Source organism: Podarcis raffonei, chromosome Z (genome assembly GCF_027172205.1).
Source record: "Podarcis raffonei isolate rPodRaf1 chromosome Z, rPodRaf1.pri, whole genome shotgun sequence".
Lineage (NCBI taxonomy): Eukaryota > Metazoa > Chordata > Lepidosauria > Squamata > Lacertidae > Podarcis > Podarcis raffonei.
Window position 1 is genome coordinate 25,404,044 of NC_070621.1, and position 18,420 is coordinate 25,422,463.

Sequence of the window (18,420 nt, forward strand, 5' to 3'; positions counted from 1 at the left end):
CAGGCCTGTCAGTAGACTCGTGGTATGCTCAGGTGTGGTCTGTTGCTCTGGCTGAGAAACTGACCTGCCAGACCAGAGGCTAGATGAGTCCTTTATACTTCTACAACACCCGGCATCCATTTACCTTCCATATGAGATGCGCTAATGAATTGAGACAACCTCCCTAGACCCATGGAAACATCTGGAGAGACCTATTAGATTAGAGTCTTTAATATGAACTATAAACTGGTTCTAAGTAGTGGTTCCAGCCCTTATGCTGGTGATACACCTTTTCCCATTAATGACAGACTAGCTGCTATTGTTGTTATTTATTATATTCTAGTTGTGTTTATAACAGTATGGAAAGTGTGGCAACAACAAAAGAAACAAAATTCTATTTCCCCTTAGGTAAATGTTATATGTGATTTCTTTGTCATTAATTGATAGAAAGTGGCTGGGTGAGGAACAACAGCACGGGATTTTTATTTTTTTGCCACAGCACTAATTTTCTTATGGACAATCCATGCTGGATTCCAAAACAACCCAAGGCTTCCACAGGACATAGCTTGAAAAATCAATGTTTTGAATGAATATGCAGTGCGTTTAACAAATGCTAAGACACAGTCCACCCTCTGGTGGGCATGCATTCTATAGCCTGCTGCCTCAATTGTGAAACCCGACCAAAAAATAGAAACCCTTATATGGCAAAATACTCAAGGTGAACCCCATAATAAATGTGAGCCAGATGTGAACTTCTGACTCCCGAGAATGCCACTAATGTCATAACAAGTGAGAAAATAAATGCAGATTGCCTGTCACAGAAGTGCATAATCCAGCCAGATCTCATCAATTATATTAGCTTTTCATAAGGGAGACAGAAGGTCCTGCACTGCTCAGAATTTATGACTGGAGGGTGCTTCCTCAAAGCACGACTGCAAGAGGAAATTGCTGGAGAAAGTATTCATCCCCCTGCCTTTCAGATGAGAACACAGTGATTAAAATCCCACTAATTCCAGTATCTTTCTGTTGACCCTGAGTTAGAATATTCTTTGGCCATGGCATCACAGTTGGGGTGGGGGGTGTTCCAAAGACATCCTGCTTCTTTTTTTGACGGTTACAGGATGTTTTCATCTACAAATGGTAGTTGAACAGATTCCCTTGGAATGAGATGAAGAGAAAGAGTTCAGAGGAAGAGAGGCTGCCATTATTGATATTGCTGTATGGTCAATGGCCAAACCTAATATTATAATCTCCTCTTCTTTTCTCCCCTCTATTCAGAAAAAAATTGCAAAAGAAATGTTTCATTTATATAGGCAACATTTATATAACTATCAAAATATCATGATGTATCCATATACAAAATGTAATCATGGTTTAAAGAGTGTAGATATCTCCGGATACTATGATATTTTAAGCAGAATGTCAGTTTACATGAGTGAAAATAATATGTACAGTTGAACATTGTTCATTTTTGGAATGTAAAATTCCAAGACAAATAGACTTCGTTTTTCCAATAAATTTGTTTGGTGCACTTTCATCTATATATATTTATAATATGTGCATACTGTTGATGATGTTATGCCCCCTATGCCTTTATCCCATTGCAAGATGTCAACTGATTTCTCTCATTTCCAATTTATTTCTATGACTACTTGGCTGCAAGGACCATAGCTGCTGGAAGGTCCTCCTTTTCTCTCCCCCCCCCTAATTTCTAAAGATGTGTAGATTGTCTTTTACGGTATCTACCTCCGAAAGCAGCCTCCATGTACTATTAAAATATGGAGCAGTAAGAAACTAAGTACACACAATAACATGTGTATCTTATACAATGCAAACATACAGATAATAAAACCAGCTATAATAAACGGCCTAATCAAAACAGCGTAATAAACCAACTTAAAACCAGCTGAAGCCTTACAAACCCTGCAGCCAGTTAAAACCTTATAGCAATGGTTCCCAATTGTTTGTCTGGGAATCCCAGAGGCTTCGCGTAACCCACCCAAGGTGTCCGTAGCCCCATTTACATAACAAAAACTATCATAGAGCTATCAACATTTTGAAAAGTAGGGGGTTCATGCAGAGGTGTAGGAAGGTCAGGTGGTACTTGGTGCGGAAAATTTCTTGTCACCTCCCCACACACACACATTGATTTTTTTTTAAAAAAATTGCTTGCAAACATGGTTTTATGTTATTTCGTATTTTCTTACAAAGGAATGCAGATTCTGGGCCTCTGATAACAAGTAGGCGACTGTGGACAGATACTTAAATCTACAGGATGGCTTGTGTTTTGGCTTGTGTTATTTTATTTATATTTATTGTTTATTTATTTATTTAATAAAATTTATTTTTAAAAACCTGCACAGTGGTTTGCCAAAACAAAAAACCCCCACAGCAGGAAGAAATTAACAATCCTGCTTTAAAACATACAAAAGCTAAAATATTAAGATTAAAATTATTTCAACTTCCTAAGCATCTAAATATGCTTGCCTAAAGAAGAATGCTTTTAGCAGGTGCCCGAAAAGAGTCTAGCAAAGGCACGTGCTTTGTTGCAATAGGCAGGGAGTTCCAAAGTGCAAGTGCTGTCACAGTAAACAATGCAGTACAGATATCATGTGGAACCTATAGTAGTGCTTGAAACTACTGAAGAGGATGTTTTATTTATTGTGATTTCACCATGCTCTGTATTATCTGAAAAGGAAAACATTTATTTAAAAAAGAGGACTGCACAGCAGCAATCTATTCTCATCATGATCAGTGGGATTTATTCCTGAACTGACGGTGCATAAGATGGGCAGCAATCCTATGCACCCCTTGCATCCAACTTGTACCTAAAACTCTGCACAAGCCTGCACCAGAGAATTGTAGAGTTGGAAGCGACCCCTGAGGGTCCTCTAGCCAAACCCCTGGGACAATGCAGGAATCTCAACTAGACCATCCCTGACCGATGGCCATCCGTCTTCTGTTTTCCCCCTCAGTCAGAACACACAACAACTTAGAATGGAGGTGGGGGAAAATATAAATTGTGACAATGGGGCAGATTTGTCAGGCACGCACAGGAACAGCTTTAAGACTTTACACAAAGAGGAACCCCACACGGGTTTCCCCGCATGTACTGTAACAGGCAGGGAGCCAGCTCAGATGGAGAGAAAGGTATTGGGGGAGGACAGGACAAAAGAGTACCAAAGTCCGCCCATTTTATCCTCTTTAGGATGGTGGCACTAGGGCTCTGGGACCACCCTCCCCAAAATATTTACTTGTCTTCAATGTATTGTTACCACTGTTATTCTACAGTACAGATCCTTTTTAAATTAAACACTTTCTCTAAAATTAAAATGGCAGAAGTAATCAGTAGCATAGATATCAAAGGAAAGGCAAGAGAATAGTCCTTAATAGATACAAGGAAGACACAGATACACAAGCACACAGAAGTAAATAATCCGGCCTTGGGGAGAGTGTTGGCCTTGGTGGGAATGTACAGTTTGCTGTACTTAGCCTTGAGATGGGAGACTGAAAGGGCTTTAAAGAATAAAAAATTAAAGTCTTGTGTCTAGGAATATTTTCCTGCAAAAGCATCAGACTGGTTGTCAAAAGTGTGAGCTTCATTAATAGACCTTATTTAAAGGAATTGGACAATTACCCAAGGAATTGCTTTGCTGATTTTTTCTCATCTTCTTTTAATTACACAGCTGCTTTAGGGTGGTCCTACCTTCATGCAGGGGAGGCTGGGGGCAAAGGGGAGACTGGCCTGCTGAGTGCCCAGGGCGGCGCTGAGCTGCTCCTCCCGGTGCCACACGCAGGCAAAACGGGGCGGCAGCGCTGCCATTGTCCCACATGCTCCACTTTTGGGGGCAGCAGAGGCTTTCCGGAGGGGGATTGGGGCCTGAAGGGGGTGCACAGGGCAGGCAGGGGCCTTGGCAGGCTTTCCCAGCAGCCCGGAACGTCGGCCTATGTGAAGAAAATGAGACTAGGCCAAGTAGATTTGGCCTTGCCTTGCCTTCGCCCCGCCCCCAACCCAGCTGGCCAATTGGCTGTGGGCAGGGGGCAGGGCGAAGGCAAGGCAAGGCAAGGCAAAATCTACTTGGCCTAGTCTCACTTTCTTCACATAGGCCGATTTTCCAGGATCTGGGAAGCCCAGGGTAGGGCAATAGGGCGGTTCATAAAAAACTTTTTTTTTAAAAAAAATCCCTGCTCCAAAGGTCTTATCTTTAATTAATTAATTATTAATTAATTAATTAATATCTTGACCCTGCTCCACTGAATTGAAATTTCAGCCTTCACGACTTAGGGAAACGGCCAAGGTCAAACAGCTATTTTCGTGGAGGAGGGTCAAGATATTAACTGATATGCATGAAATTTCGTATATAGCTATATAATCCCTAATGTAGTAAGATAAGACCTTTGGAGCAGGCATTTTTTAAAAAAAGTTTTTTATGAACCGCCCTAGCTGGGCAGTACAGTGGTACCTCGGGTTAACTTAATTCATTCCGGAGGTCCGTTCTTAACCTGAAGCACCACTTTAGCTAATGGGGCCTCCTGCTGTGGCCACGCCGCCGGAGCACGATTTCTGTTCTCATCCTGAAGCAAAGTTCTTAACCTGAGGTGCTATTTCTGGGTTAGCAGAGTCTGTAACCTGAAGCGTATGTAACCTGAAGTGTATGTAACCCGAGGTACCACTGTAATTGTTCCTTGATAATTTGTCACCCCCCTCCATGATGGAACCCGGGGCAAACCACCCCGCCCTTCTTCCTACACCCCTGGGTTCATGGCTTGGCTTTTGAAAAACAGGGGTCTGTAATATTTTGCTGATTGGTAACCACTGCACCTACAGGACTACCTTTCTCCCTGAGTCCCTGGAGAACTTGGGGCTTTCTAGAGGTTTGGCTGGACTCCAGCTCCCATGAGCCCTAGCCAGCATTGTCAATGGTCCTAGATAGTGGGAGCTGTAGTCAAGCAATGCCTGGCATGCCACAGACTTCTTGGCACCAACTAGAACATAAAAGCCCTGCTGGCCCATCTAGCCCAGAACTTTGTCCTCACAGTGGCCAACCAGATGCCCATGGGAAGCTTGCAAACAGAAACCAAACATGACAGTGTTCTCCTCTCCTGCAGTTCCCAATAATGGAGTTTAAGAGGCATGTTGTGTCTGTCCGTGGAGGTAGAACATAACTATCATTGATAGCTTTATCCTTCATGAATGTGCCTAATCTCTCTTAAAGCCATCCAAATTGGTGGCTTGGGTAAGCAAAATCTATAGTTTAAGTATGCATATATGAAGAAATGTTTGTCCTGCGTCAACTGGTAGCTTTGACAGTGGTGGGGAGAGAGGAAACTTCTGTCAGGAAAGCGGTAAAAGAAAAATGGTTGCAATCACATCTCTGTGCTGTGGTCATGATCCTGACTGGGGCTCCTTTCTATTTACAGAAGTCACACAGCTCCCATTAGTGGACATGGATTCCTCTCAGGGAGTGGCTATGGGGATTGTCTTCATAAGGGATGCATAAAGAATATATGAAGATCCTTCTGGATTGGGCCAAAGGCTAATCTAGCCCATAATGACAACATAATTACAACGTAATTTACGTAAATTACATAATTCAGCCACAGAGGACAGCAAGATGGACAACGTAGGTTTTGGTGAACGGCGAACCACAGTGGAATGGACGCATTGCTGCATTCAACGAAGACAGGGGGAAGGGAACAAAAATGCCTTCTTACATTTCTAATCCCTGCCCCACAAACACACATTACTTTTCTAATCTGTGTCCTTTGCACATGCTTAATGGAAGAATTGTGAGGGGGACAGAGCAGGGAGCCTGTCGAACGGAAGGATCCTATTTGATGCCAGCTGCAGTGATTTGCCTGAAAAATTCAATACCTTACAAAGCAGCAAGGTTAAGAGGGAGATTAGGTCAGTGTTGAGCAATGCTGCCACCTAGTGAGCAATTTCGGTTTCCAACAACTTCTAATGCAAATACAGCTCTTCCACTTGTAGAGCAGCTAAATGGCGGAGGTCCAGGGCAGGTTTCGCAAAAACATTTCACTGCGATGCCGTAGAACTGTGAACTCTGTTGTTATGACCTAAGAAAATTTCCCTTCTGGGTCAGTAATATCACGCACCTGGCTTAGCGTTCTGTTTCCGGGCAGGGGGCTGTGAAATACCTCAGAGAATTTCTCAGGTAGACCATGGTGGTAATAGCCATGCCCTCTTATTATGGTGGCTGTGTGTCTACAGAGGGCTATTCTCTATCTGAGAGCTGCCCAAGCCAAGTTCGCTTTAAAAATAAGGAACCATCAGCATTCAAGCAACAATTCCAACACGAAAGAAAAGAGGAACTGAAAGCAACCAGCGTGGCTGCCTAAGGAGCTTACAGGTGAGCTGAAGAAAGGCACGGTAAGAAACGAAAGAAGGGGGAAATCACAAAGGAAGAGTATGCACCAGAAGCCAACAGTTGCAGAGAGAAGGTCAGGCAGGCTAAAACTGAGAATAAGCTCAGGCTTGCAAGAGAGTTGGAAAATAATAATAATAATAATAATAATAATAATAATAATAATAATAGTTTGTTTATTATTCGAAGCAAGAGGAAGGACTACAGGTCCCAGAATTCCCAGCCGTTCACCGTATAAATCAACATGTGGTGTAGTGGCTATAGCATTGGACCTGGGGGACCAAGGTTCCAATCCCCACTGGGCTATGAAGCTCACTGGGTGACCTTGGGGGCCAGTTACAGCCTTCCCAGCCTTGCCTACTTTACAGGCTTTTTTGTGAAGATAAAACAAGGAGGGGGAGAACCGATACCATGAGCTCGTTGGAGGAAAGGTGGTGTATACAGTGGTACCCTGGTTTAAGTACTTAATTCGTTCTGGAGGTCCGTTCTTAACTTGAAACTGTTCTTAACCTGAAGCACCACTTTAGCTAATGGGGCCTCCTGCTGCAGCCACGCCGCCGGAGCACGATTTCTGTTCTCATCCTGAAGCAAAGTTCTTAACCTGAAGCACTATTTCTGGGTTAGCAGAGTCTGTAACCTGAAGCGTATGTAACCTGAAGTGCATGTAACCCAAAATACCACTGTACATGTAAGAATGAATGAATAAATGAATGAATTTTGGGCTCATTCCAAGACTGGCTTAGCACTTTTAAACAGATGTGAGATTTTCCATTCAGAGGGAGAGAACCAGGCCCGTGCAGATCTTGCCTGAGGCCTGGGGCAGGAGTCTTGTTAGAATAAAGTTATAAACTTGATCAAAAAAGCAGCTGCCCCCTGCTGGGCCCCCTCCCCAGCCAGCTTAGCCGTCTGAGTCTTGGGGCAAGTGTATCCAGCTGCCCACCCCTTTGCATGGTCCTGGGGAGACCCATGTACCCCACCTTGAGATCCTTGAAGAAAAAGGTGGCCTATACAGTGGTACCTCGGGTTAAGCACTTAATTCCTTCCAGAGGTCTATTCTTAACCTGAAACTGTTCTTAACCTGAAGCACCACTTTAGCTAATGGGGCCTGCTGCTGCTGCCGCGCCGCCAGAGCACGATTTCTGTTCTCACCCTGAAGCAAAGTTCTTAACCTGAAGCACTATTTCTGGGTTAGCAAAGTCTGTAACCTGAAGCGTATGTAACCTGAGGTACCACTGTAAATAGATAAACAATATTTTTAGTGATGCAAAGCCTCTGTTGTGGCAATGCATGACAGACCCCTGCATGCTGCAACTAGTGTCAAAGCCAGACTCAGGCCCGAGCTGAGGAGCAGCCCGACATCACCACTGACAGAAGCCCCAGGCCTGTGCAGTGCAGCTTTCCAGTTCCAGCATCTGAAACTCCACACTAGGAACACTAGGATCTGGGGCTGCAGCACTTCTAAGCCCTTTCCCAGGGCCTTTGTGGTGGACTGAGGCAACCACCTTGGGCAGTAAATCCCGCAGGGTTGTGCCCTGCCAGCTACCGCTGGGGTTATGCATGATCTTGTGGAACTCTCATGGAGCTCACACAGCTTGAAAGCCTCATTATCACCTCATTTGCTCACTAGAGTAATGAAGGCCCATCAATTAATCTGGTTCTCTGGCAGATGGCACCTGAGGCCCTTCAAGAACAGAATTTGGAAAGTTCATTTTTTCCAAGGGATTTATTCTTGTTCAAGCTCCACATGTCCAAAAAAGGGAACCAATTGCTCTTTAAGTTCATCTTTTCACCAGATAGGCCAGTCTCATTCACTTTCAGTTCTCAATTCAATTTCATCCAAACTCCCCACCCCACATTCCGAATGTTACAGGGTGTTGTGCTGAAGTATAGAGGATGTTTAAGAACACTAAGTATACATCTAAATGCAGAGGCTGTTGAAGGTGAATTGCTTAATTCATTTCCCCCAACAATTCTGATCTTTAAGCTTAAAGACCCACAGAGTATAACTAGTAAAAAAGCACATGTGAGATTTTATTTATTTATAAACATACGTGTATACTGCTGTGTCATAAAAAAATATATCAAAGTGGTTTACAGCAATAAAACATAAAACCATACAATAAAAAATGTATAAAAATTAAGAAACAGGCATCAGTTAACCATTTTGGAATAATATGTTATTAATTGCCTGCATAGGCCTGGAGGAATAGAAAAGTTTTCAGCAGGCATTTGAAAGGTGGCACAGAAGGTGCCTGTGGGATCTCTAGTGGCAAAGTGTTCCACAGGACTGGGCCAATGACACTAAAAAGTGGCTGGGGAAACCCAGCCAGATGGGCGGGGTATAAATAATAAATTATTATGATTACAGTAGTAGCTTTGTTCTCAAACTTAATCTGTTCCGGGAATCAGTTTTACTCCCGAAACTGTTTGAAAATCAGGGGGCAGCTTCTGATTGGCTGCAGGAGTTTCCTGCACTCATCAAGTGGACATTTGGCTTCCAAAAAACATTTGTAAACCGGAACACTTCCGGGTTTGCGGCATTCGGGAGCCAATTTGTTTGACAACTACAGTGGTACCTCGGGTTACAAACACTTCGGGTTACAGACTCTGCTAACCCGAAAGTAGTACCTTGGGTTAAGAACTTTACTTCAGGATGAGAACAGAAATCGTGTGCCGGCGGCACAGCAGCAGCAGCAGGAGGCCCCATTAGCTGAAGTGACACCTCAGGTTAAGAACGGACCTCCGGAACGAAGTTAAGTTTGTAACCAGAGGTACCACTGTAAGCCGTTCGAGAACCAAGGTACGACTGTATTATTATAAAGGCTCAGTTTCATATTGCTGTCAAATGAGCCTCACCGACTCAGGGAATGACCAAGGATGCTACTGCAGATGATCCTGGTGATCAATCTGGGATTATCAGGATTCAGACATTTCCTGAGTGATCTTGGACCTAAGTTTTCCAGGGCTTTGCAAATTAGCAAAAGAACCTTGAACTTGGCTTGGTAGCGGATGGGCGGCTAGCACAGCTGTTTCAAGAACAGAATCTCATGCTCTTGACCAGAAGCTCCCACCAACAATCTGGCCCCGCATTCCACTCCAGCTGCAGTTTCTGAAGCAGAGCCAAGACCATCCCTACATAGACCGCTTTGTAGTCGAGGTAGAAGTGGAAATCCTTCAAGTTCTACCTCAAAAGAAATTTAATTTATGTTCCATTCACCCAGCAACTATGGGAATTCCTTTCAGGTGGTGTAAAAAAAACCAAAAACCTTTAACCAATTATGCGGACTTTGTTAATTCAAAATAGTTCTCTCCAAGCACTGTCCCAGAGTCCTACAGTTACCAGGACTCGGTCAGGTAAGACTACACCACCCAGCTTGAGCAGCTGGACCAAGTTTCCGGAGCTGAGCCTGATGGCGGTGATGAATTAATTCCTATGCCCCACAAATAACCTAGAGATGCATTAGTTTGCCTATCCATGGACTAGATGAACCTTTTGTTCCCTTCCCAATCTTTTTCTGAATACCTAACAAGAATTGGCATTGATGCTAGTGCTAGTAGTATTATTTTGCCAAAATCTGGCCTCCTGTTTCTTACGAGGTTTCCTCTACAAAAGAGTCTTGTCTCCCCCCCACCCTGCCTCATTCTCAGAGCACTTGCAAATCTGTTTAGAATTTATGGATGCTATAGTTGAGATTCCTTCATTGTGGGGGGTTGGACTAGATGACCCTCGGGGTCCCTTCCAGTCATACAGTTCTCTGATTCAAAGATTCCAAGGGTGTGGGGCTTTGAGCACTGATGGCAAGGTGGCCAAGGATGGCGTGTGCTTTTTTCTTTCCAGTGTGAACATTTCTCCAGTGCTCTGCAGCCCCCCCCCCCGGCTGCTCGTGGTTCCTGATCTGAAAAAAGCTCATGATGTCTTCCCTTGGGCTTTGACTGAAGTGTGGGCATCTAGGAAGGATGCAGAGTGTGAACCACAGGTAAGATGATTTGCAGAACCAAAGAAAGGGCACTCACAGGTACCCTTCATCCACCTCAAAATTAAGCAGGGGCACTCTCCTCTGCTTCAACAGGTATTCACCAAAGGTTTTCCCTGTCCTTTGATAATTATGGAGTCCAATTTCTTTTCTCATTAATTGATGGAGGATGATAGAAAGAAATAATACAGTGGTACCTTGGTTCTCAAACTTCATCCTTTCTGGAAGTCCTTTCCAAAACCAAGACATGCTTTCCCATAGGAAGTAATGCAAAACGGATTAATCCATTCCAGACTTTTAAAAACAACCCCTAAAACAGCAATTTAACATGTATTTTACTATCCAACGAGACCATTGATCCATAAAATGAAAGCAATAATCAATGTCCTGTACTATAAAATAAATAAGACAGTATTGTAGATAAAAATTAAAATTATTATTTTTTCTTACGTGCACTGATGATAGTCATTGTTTGGATGGGGGGGGGCTTTTATCCATTTCTGCAGTCACACAATCAATCAATCAATCAGTAGCTGAACTGGGTTCCACACAGTCAGAAAAACAAATTAACCGAAAAAGCCTCAAAAACAAAAATGCAAAATAAATAGCAAAAACAAAAGTGCTAAACTTAATCCATTCTGTTTGACTTCCAAAATGTTCAAAAACCAAGGCACAACTTCTGATTGGTACAGGTGTCCCAGAAACCATAGCCAAAAACCGCACCAGATGTTCGGCTTCCAAAAAATATTCAAAAACCAGAACACTTCTGGGTTTTCGGCATTTGGGAGCCAAGGCGTTTGAGAACCAAGGCGTTTGAGAACCAAGGTACCACTGTACAGGACAAATGCTCTGCACAACACTAATGTTTACATGCAGCTGTACTTAAGCTACTATCTGTCAGATAAAAGGAAAACAAAAACAAAAATGTTCTATCTAAGAAATGTCCCGTTTAGATGGTGCTATCTAAAAAATGTTCCATTTAGATGGTTCTATCTAAGAAATGTCCTGTTTTGATATAGCTAAAATTGTAGCAGATGTTTTGGCAGGATTTTGGCTCCCCCATGTTGATGCAGTATTCTTGACTTGAGCCATCTTGCCATGTAAACAGGTAGCAAACCCTTTTCCAGATTGTGGTGTGGATCCAAACGCTTCCTCTCTTGGGTCCCTTCTCTGAACAAAACTGCTTAGATTAGAAAAAATAAAATAAACATGTTGCCTTGGGGAGAATCCCTGCTGGAAACGAACTCATGTTTTATTAAGCAATTCGCACAGGGCAATTTTATTAATAATTTATGCCGAGCACAGCCGTTGCTGAAAAGAGGTTAACTAACAGTGTTTGCTGTGTGTTTGCAAAAGTCGGGAGCTTGCCGTTGGCACCCAGAAATAAAATAAACAATAGTTTGCATGTTCCACTGATGGAGGGGAGCAGGAAGCAGGGTGCAAAGCTTGATCCCAGAATGCTTGCTCATGTTCCACCAGGATCAATGGGATTTGAAGCATCAAATAAGCAACCCCAAAATGAACTTGTGAGAACAATGGAACCATCTCTGATCTGATTATGCTGAAAGTCAGGGAACCAGCACTTTGAAATTCAAGAAAGGCGAAATGTAATTTTCTAAGAATGAAGGTAGAGGTAATACAAAACGGGAAAGTCACAGCAAATCCTTATTAAAGATTTGACCCTTTCTGCCCCAGTTTTGAAAGTTATCGCCATACCACCAGCACAGATGAGCAGCCCAAAGCTTTTTTTTTTCCAAAGCAAGAGTGGGCAACTGGATCCACTTGGTGGGCCAGGTATTCTCTTCCCCCACTAAGATCTCCAAAGGGGATGACTTCCTGCACTGTTTGTTTATTTATTGCATTTCTCTCCCACCTTTCCTCCATTACGGGATGTGGGTGGCGCTGTGGGTTAAACCACAGAGCCTAGGACTTGCCGATCAGAAGGTCGGCGGTTCAAATCCCCACAACGGGGTGAGCTCCCGTTGCTTGGTCCCTGCTCCTGCCAACCTAGCAGTTCAAAAGCATGTCAAAGTGCAAATAGATAAACAGGTACTGCTCCGGTGGGAAGGTAAACGGCGTTTCCGTGCGCTGCTCTGGTTCGCCAGAAGCGGCTTAGACATGCTGGCCACATGACCCGGAAGCTGTACGCCGGCTCCCTTGGCCAATAAAGCGAGATGAGCGCCGCAACCCCAGAGTTGGCCACGACTAGACCTAATGGTCAGGGGTCCCCTTTACCCTTTTTTCCTCCATGGAGCTCAAGGTGATACACATGGTTCTTTGCCCCCACACCATTTTATCCTCACACCATTTTATCACCTGTGAGACAGGTTGGGCTTACACTGAGAGACTTGCCCAACGTCACCCAGGTGAGCTTTTATGTGGCTGTGAGGGAATTTGAACACAGGTCTCCCAGGACTTGGTCTGACACTCTAACCACTACACTGCCACTAAGGCTTACACTAACTGGCTGATCATAGGAAACAGCCACCCCTTCTGAGGAGACAGTGGTGGTTAGAGTGTTGTACTAGGCCTTGGGTGACCAAGGTTCAAATGCCCACTAACCCATGAAACTTGGGCCAATCACTGCCATGAATCCTACCCCCTCTCACAGGCTTGTTGTGAGCATAATGTGGGGAGAAGGAGAACTATCTGCACCATTTTGAGCTCCTTGAAGGAAAGTTGGGATATAACTGTAATAATAATAATAATAATAATAATAATAATAATAATAATAATAGTTTGCATGCAGTTTTTAATTAGAAATGCAAGCAATCTCGCAAATGCATTACATTTAAATGATCAGCATGAAGTAGGAACCCCATGAAAGAGAAGGAAAGAAGTATCTAGCCTCTGCTTGATTGTTCCCCTCATTCTCTGACTTCCTCTGATGATAATCTGTCACAAAGAAACTTGAAAGCCTCATTATCACCTCATTTGCCCACCAGAGTAAGGAAGGCCCATCAGTTAACCTGGTTCTCTGGCAGATGGCATCTTTGCTTCTGCTCGGAACAAAACTGTAGACCTGTGCCCCTTTCCACTGCACCACTGGCTACAGTGGCAGCCTGTGTCCACTGGGACAGTCAAGGTGGAAGGCAGGGAGGCCAGCAGTTGGTGGAGCAAGAGCTAATGACTGTAAGGGCCCACCGATTTTGTCCTCACCCTTCTCCCTTCTAAGTTCTAAAAACGCAAATCAAAGTGAGGAAGAGGAGGAAGCCAAGAACCAGTGCCACACACCAGATTGGATATTAGGAAGAAGGCATGCAGGTGGGGGCTGTCTGAGGTGGTGGGCTGGTGTTCCAGTCTCTCTAATGGACCAGCCTTAACTGGCTGCTTGGTGACAAAGCTGACATTCACAGTTTATCTCTTACCAGCTCGAAATCTGTTGACGTTTGCTGCCAAAGAGAAACAGCATAAAAATAGGCAGGGAACGTGTCTTGTGCATTTTTACCCATGTGGAGATCGCAAGAAAACTTCACAAACAAGCCCACTCATTTTTTTATTCTTCTTCTATAATGACAAGCATGGCAACGCCTGTCCACTTTATTGCAAAGGAATTCCTCCACAAACTGCCTGGTATCCTCCTTCCTAATATGTCCTTGTTTGTTAAAAAAACCGGAAGTTAACGGTAATACTCTTTAGCATATGTGTCCCAGGAATGAACCAAAGAAAACTCCTTTCCAGCTGTGTTTTATTTTCCCACAAGAGAGAAGGAGGGAAAAGTAGACAAAAGTTACTATGAACCTCCCCCTCGACTCATTAGATCTTGGTACAGTCCAAAAAGTTTTCAGGTTAAGAAGCCGGGAGTTCTGTTTGCAGTAGAAAATTCGGAGTTTCTGTGCGTGTTTGCCTGTCAGCTCAGGAACTCTTGGTGCACACTTGGTTCAATCCAGGTAAGTGACTAGTTTAACTGCAATGACAATATTTACAGGATTCATTTGTCAATATCTTCCTGTTACTGTTAAAGAGTATGCAGCAGTCACTGAGCTGAGTACAGGAATACAAAAGGATTTTGTTTTGTCAGTGGGGCAAATGACTGGATTTTAGTGTGCAAGATTTAGGCCCAATGCAAGAATGACTTCCAAAACAGAGTCACATGTATATTTTCCCGGAGGATAAGTTTGCACAAAATCTGTTTGATTTAGCAGGCAGAAATAGAAACAGACATGCACAACAAGCGAAGACTGAGCAATGTTTTGGAAAGCTCACACTCAATGCCAGCTGCACATGTTACGAATAGAGAAGTATTCTTTGCTTGTGCCCTTGTAAAAATATCTATGATCAAGATCTGAGGGTCACTGTGTCCTGTATTTTTCTTATACACCAGCTGTTGCTGTTTTTCTGTACCTGTGCTTATAAAGCACGTGCCAGTGATGAGGGCATTTTTCATGTGTTTAGTGTGAACAATAGGGAGCTGTTCTTCTTCAGGGTCATCTCTCTCTCCTGAAGTTGTTTCTTATAGTGGAAAGTGGAGTCCGCCACCTCTGGTGTCAAGGCATGTGCATGAACCTTAAGACTAACCTCAAAGGCCAACAAATTTATTATGGCATGAATTTGCATTGGATGCACAAAGTGTTTTTGTAAATATATGCACCGCAGAGGGGACAGGTGGCAAACCCTGAGCTCAGAGGGAAATGAAATGCAAAAGGTACAGATAGCGGCAATTCAGTTTGAGCCAGAATAAGCACAGTGGCCCTTTACAACAGAAGTGGTGTGTGATGAAACATTCAGCCAGGTAATGCAGAGACTAGTTAACATCTAAAAGGCAATTGGAAACTATTGTCTGGAAACTCAGTTGAGCTGAATATCTTGATTTACTTGTAATCCAGCAGTATCACATTTGTGGCTCCCTTTGAAATTCCTTGGTTCAAGGATGATCCTTAGAGTGTCCTGGTAGACTGAATTATTCAAAATATTGTCCTACTGTTTTCTGACTATTGTCATTTCTTATGTCAGATTTGTGTGTCTATTGATTCTTTTCCATAGGGACTGTCCTGTGTGCCCTAAGCAGAATGCAGAAAGGCACTTCTGACAGGTTATGTATGCCACTTGTCAGGCTATATGATGAACAAGTGAATGAAGCCTCAGTGTTTTAGCTGATTTATTAGTAATTTATTACTCAGTAATTTAAGAGACACTGTGCAGTGCATTGCCTGCTGTTTCATAGACTGCAGTTGCAAATACATGTTTTGAGCCATTGGTAATCTATTGTAGGGCAATAGGATTTCCCCTTGCATATATTGGTAATCAAAACAACAAACATTCCCCATGGTTTAAAATTGGCAGAAAACAGGGTAGACAGAGTGGAGCCACAATCCAGTGTAACAGTGGCAGTGTAATCCTTGGAATGAGAATTGGAGCTGTAATCTTTGGAATGAGTGCTACAAGCATGTCCCTATTTCTGTCCGCAAAATGTTGAAAGGTAGGTGCCCAGTTAAGGATGAAACTGAGTGTTTGATAGAAAGAGAGGGATCAATCTGTTTTCATCCAGGTTAATTTTGCATGTACTCATTCAAAAGTTCCATCTCATTTCTGCATGAAACCATACATTTAAAAAAAATTCAACATAAAATTCATAGTTAAATGAATATTTTATCAGAAAATATAAATGCGTATTTGGTTGCGGTGTGTACAGTTCTAAATACATTTTACCCTAAAATATGTACTTTAAAGTGCATAGCAGTATTATCATTGGGGGGTTTTTTTGTAGCTGAAAACTACTTTGCAAAAGTTGGAGGAGGACAAAATTCAAAGATAATTGCATTCCGATCTGCACATTTGCCCAGGAAAGGTAGAGATAAGGTTCAGATTCATTGGAATTCATGGCGGGCTTGTAGAACTTCCCGTCTCCATACCTTGAAGCATTTCACAGATAAAATTAGAGACACTTCTGTGCTTCTAACATAGAAATGATAGTTTGGAAGCAAACTTCCATACCTGCTTTCACACTCAGGGTCGTGTTCTGACTCCCTTCTCTGCCCTATTGCACTTGGGGTGCTTCAGGAATTCAGCATATGCATTTAAAAGTTAGTTTTCATGCTGCTTTTAATCATCATCACCAGTGCTTTTTTTCTGGGGAGACACGGGTACGCATACCCCTAAAGCATACCCCTAGATCTGTGAATCTAAGTTCGGCCTCATTGAGGGGCAGTCTTTCAATATGAGTAGGAAAATGAGAGTACTGTACCCCTAAACGTTTTTTATATATATATAAAAAGCACTGATCATGACCATCACAGATTAGGCTGCAGTCATAGCCCCCAACGTGCCTGGGAGTAAGCCCAGTTGAATTTAGTGAGACTTACATATGAATAGAGATCGTTAGGAGTGCATTTTTAATACAGATACAGAAACAGGACAGAATGGACTCCTATGTGAGTGGACACAGGTGAAAGGGACACAAAGCAGAAATAGATTGATCTGTCTATCCATCTATGACCAGCGATAAACACTTCTGTCAGTTTGGTTCTCTCAGCTCCTTTTCCCCCAAATATTACTTTAAGACCTATACATCTTTGCAACTATTGACAATTTTTATGTTTTATTTTTAGAAAGAAATTTAACAGGAATCGATCAGCAATCCGGCCAAATTTCTCCTGATAAACACATTCAGGTATGTAGTTTTGATTAATATACACATTTTTTGCAAGCAATTTTCTCTAATAGAATGCTTTTTGTATGTTGTTTTCACTAATATACCGTATTTTTCGCTTCATAAGGTGCACCTGACCATAGGGCGCACCTAGTTTTTAGAGGGGGAATTCAAGAAAAAAAATATTATTTAAAGGGAGCGCTGCGCAGCACTTTCTCTAGCTGTTCTGGCTTCTGGGGTAGTCATCCCGCTGCCCTGCAGAGGCTTCGCGGGCTACCCCAGAGCTGCTCAGGAGCTTGTTGGGGCTGGCGGGGGAAGCCCTTACTTTTTAGGAGGGAAAAAGTGTGTCTTATGGAGCGAAAAATACGGTAGAATCATAGAGTTATTCAATCACTGAATTCAATAGGGCTTACTTCTGAATGGATCTTGTTAGGTCTGCATCACAAGCCCAGAGTTTAGAATGGTCTAATTGTACCTATGTGGGTATATTGACTCTGCATAGGCATACTGAAAATGGTCATGGAATCATAGAATTGTAGAGATGGAAGGGACCCTGAGGATCATCTAGTCCAACCCCCTTGCAAGGCAGAAAAATGCAGCTGTCACATACAGGGACCAACCTGCAACCTTGGTGTTATCAGCACCACACTCTAGCCAACTGATCTAATATATACCTTTTCGTGCATATTGTTTGGTTGAACAACTGTGCCACAACATTTAGAGAAGTGCAAATTTTGAAGGACTGATGGGTTTCATTTCACATATGGATTGAAAAATTAAGCAGTTTCTAATTAAAATGCAAACAATACTGGATTACTGGATAGCTCAGTTGATTAGAGCATGGTGCTGATAATGCGAAGGTTGCAGGTTTGATTCCCATATGGAACAGCTGCATATTCAGGCATTGCTGAGGGTTAGGTCCTCAGGGTCCCTTCCATCTTTTACAATTCTATGATTCCATGACCATTTTCAGTATGCCTATGCAGAGTCAATATATCCACATAGGTACAATTTAGACCATTCTAAATTCTGGGCTTGTAGTGCAGAGCTAACAAGGTCTATTCAGAAGTAAGCCCTATTGAATTCAGTGGGGGCTTACTCTCAGTTAAGTTGGAGCCTTAATGTTTCTTATCTCACCCCTCTGTTTAGATGGTACTGCGTATTAATTCACTTAAGGGCAAAATATTGTTGAGCCAGTTCCGCTGCATTTGGGCAGCCTTCTGGTCTTGTTGCTGAGCGGGGTTACGGATGTCCTCTCCAAAGTCCTAACCAGATGGCAGTGCTGACCAAGGGTGGGCAGTGCTAAACAGGGTGGCCAGATGCTAAACAGAATAGGGTTTTTTTACATGTGTCACCAGTGTAAAAATTAGGGTTTCAGCAGATATAGCTCGACATACAAGGCACGCCTGCTGAAAACTTCATTTCTGAGCAAAGTTTGAAGATGCCGATCCCTTTTAGGTCCGGCCACACGAAAGCTGAAACTTGCAGAACC

General features: G+C 43.0%; 1 protein-coding gene across 5 annotated transcripts in view; it reads left to right on the top strand.

Annotated features, from left to right (window-relative positions):
- Positions 1–5,968: 5,968 nt before the first annotated feature.
- Positions 5,969–18,420, top strand: part of CAPN6 (calpain 6) — a 72,376-nt gene continuing 59,924 nt past the window's right edge. For 2 of the 5 annotated variants that reach the window (XM_053373832.1, XM_053373827.1), the window contains exons 1-3: positions 5,969–6,350; positions 10,204–10,342; positions 16,888–16,949. The gene's annotated coding sequence lies outside the window, so the exon portion shown is untranslated. Of the gene's footprint in view, positions 6,371–10,203; positions 10,343–13,077; positions 14,230–15,322; positions 15,372–16,887; positions 16,950–18,420 lie in introns of those variants that run through there. The other 3 variants (XM_053373829.1, XM_053373828.1, XM_053373830.1) reach the window with 3 other exon arrangements.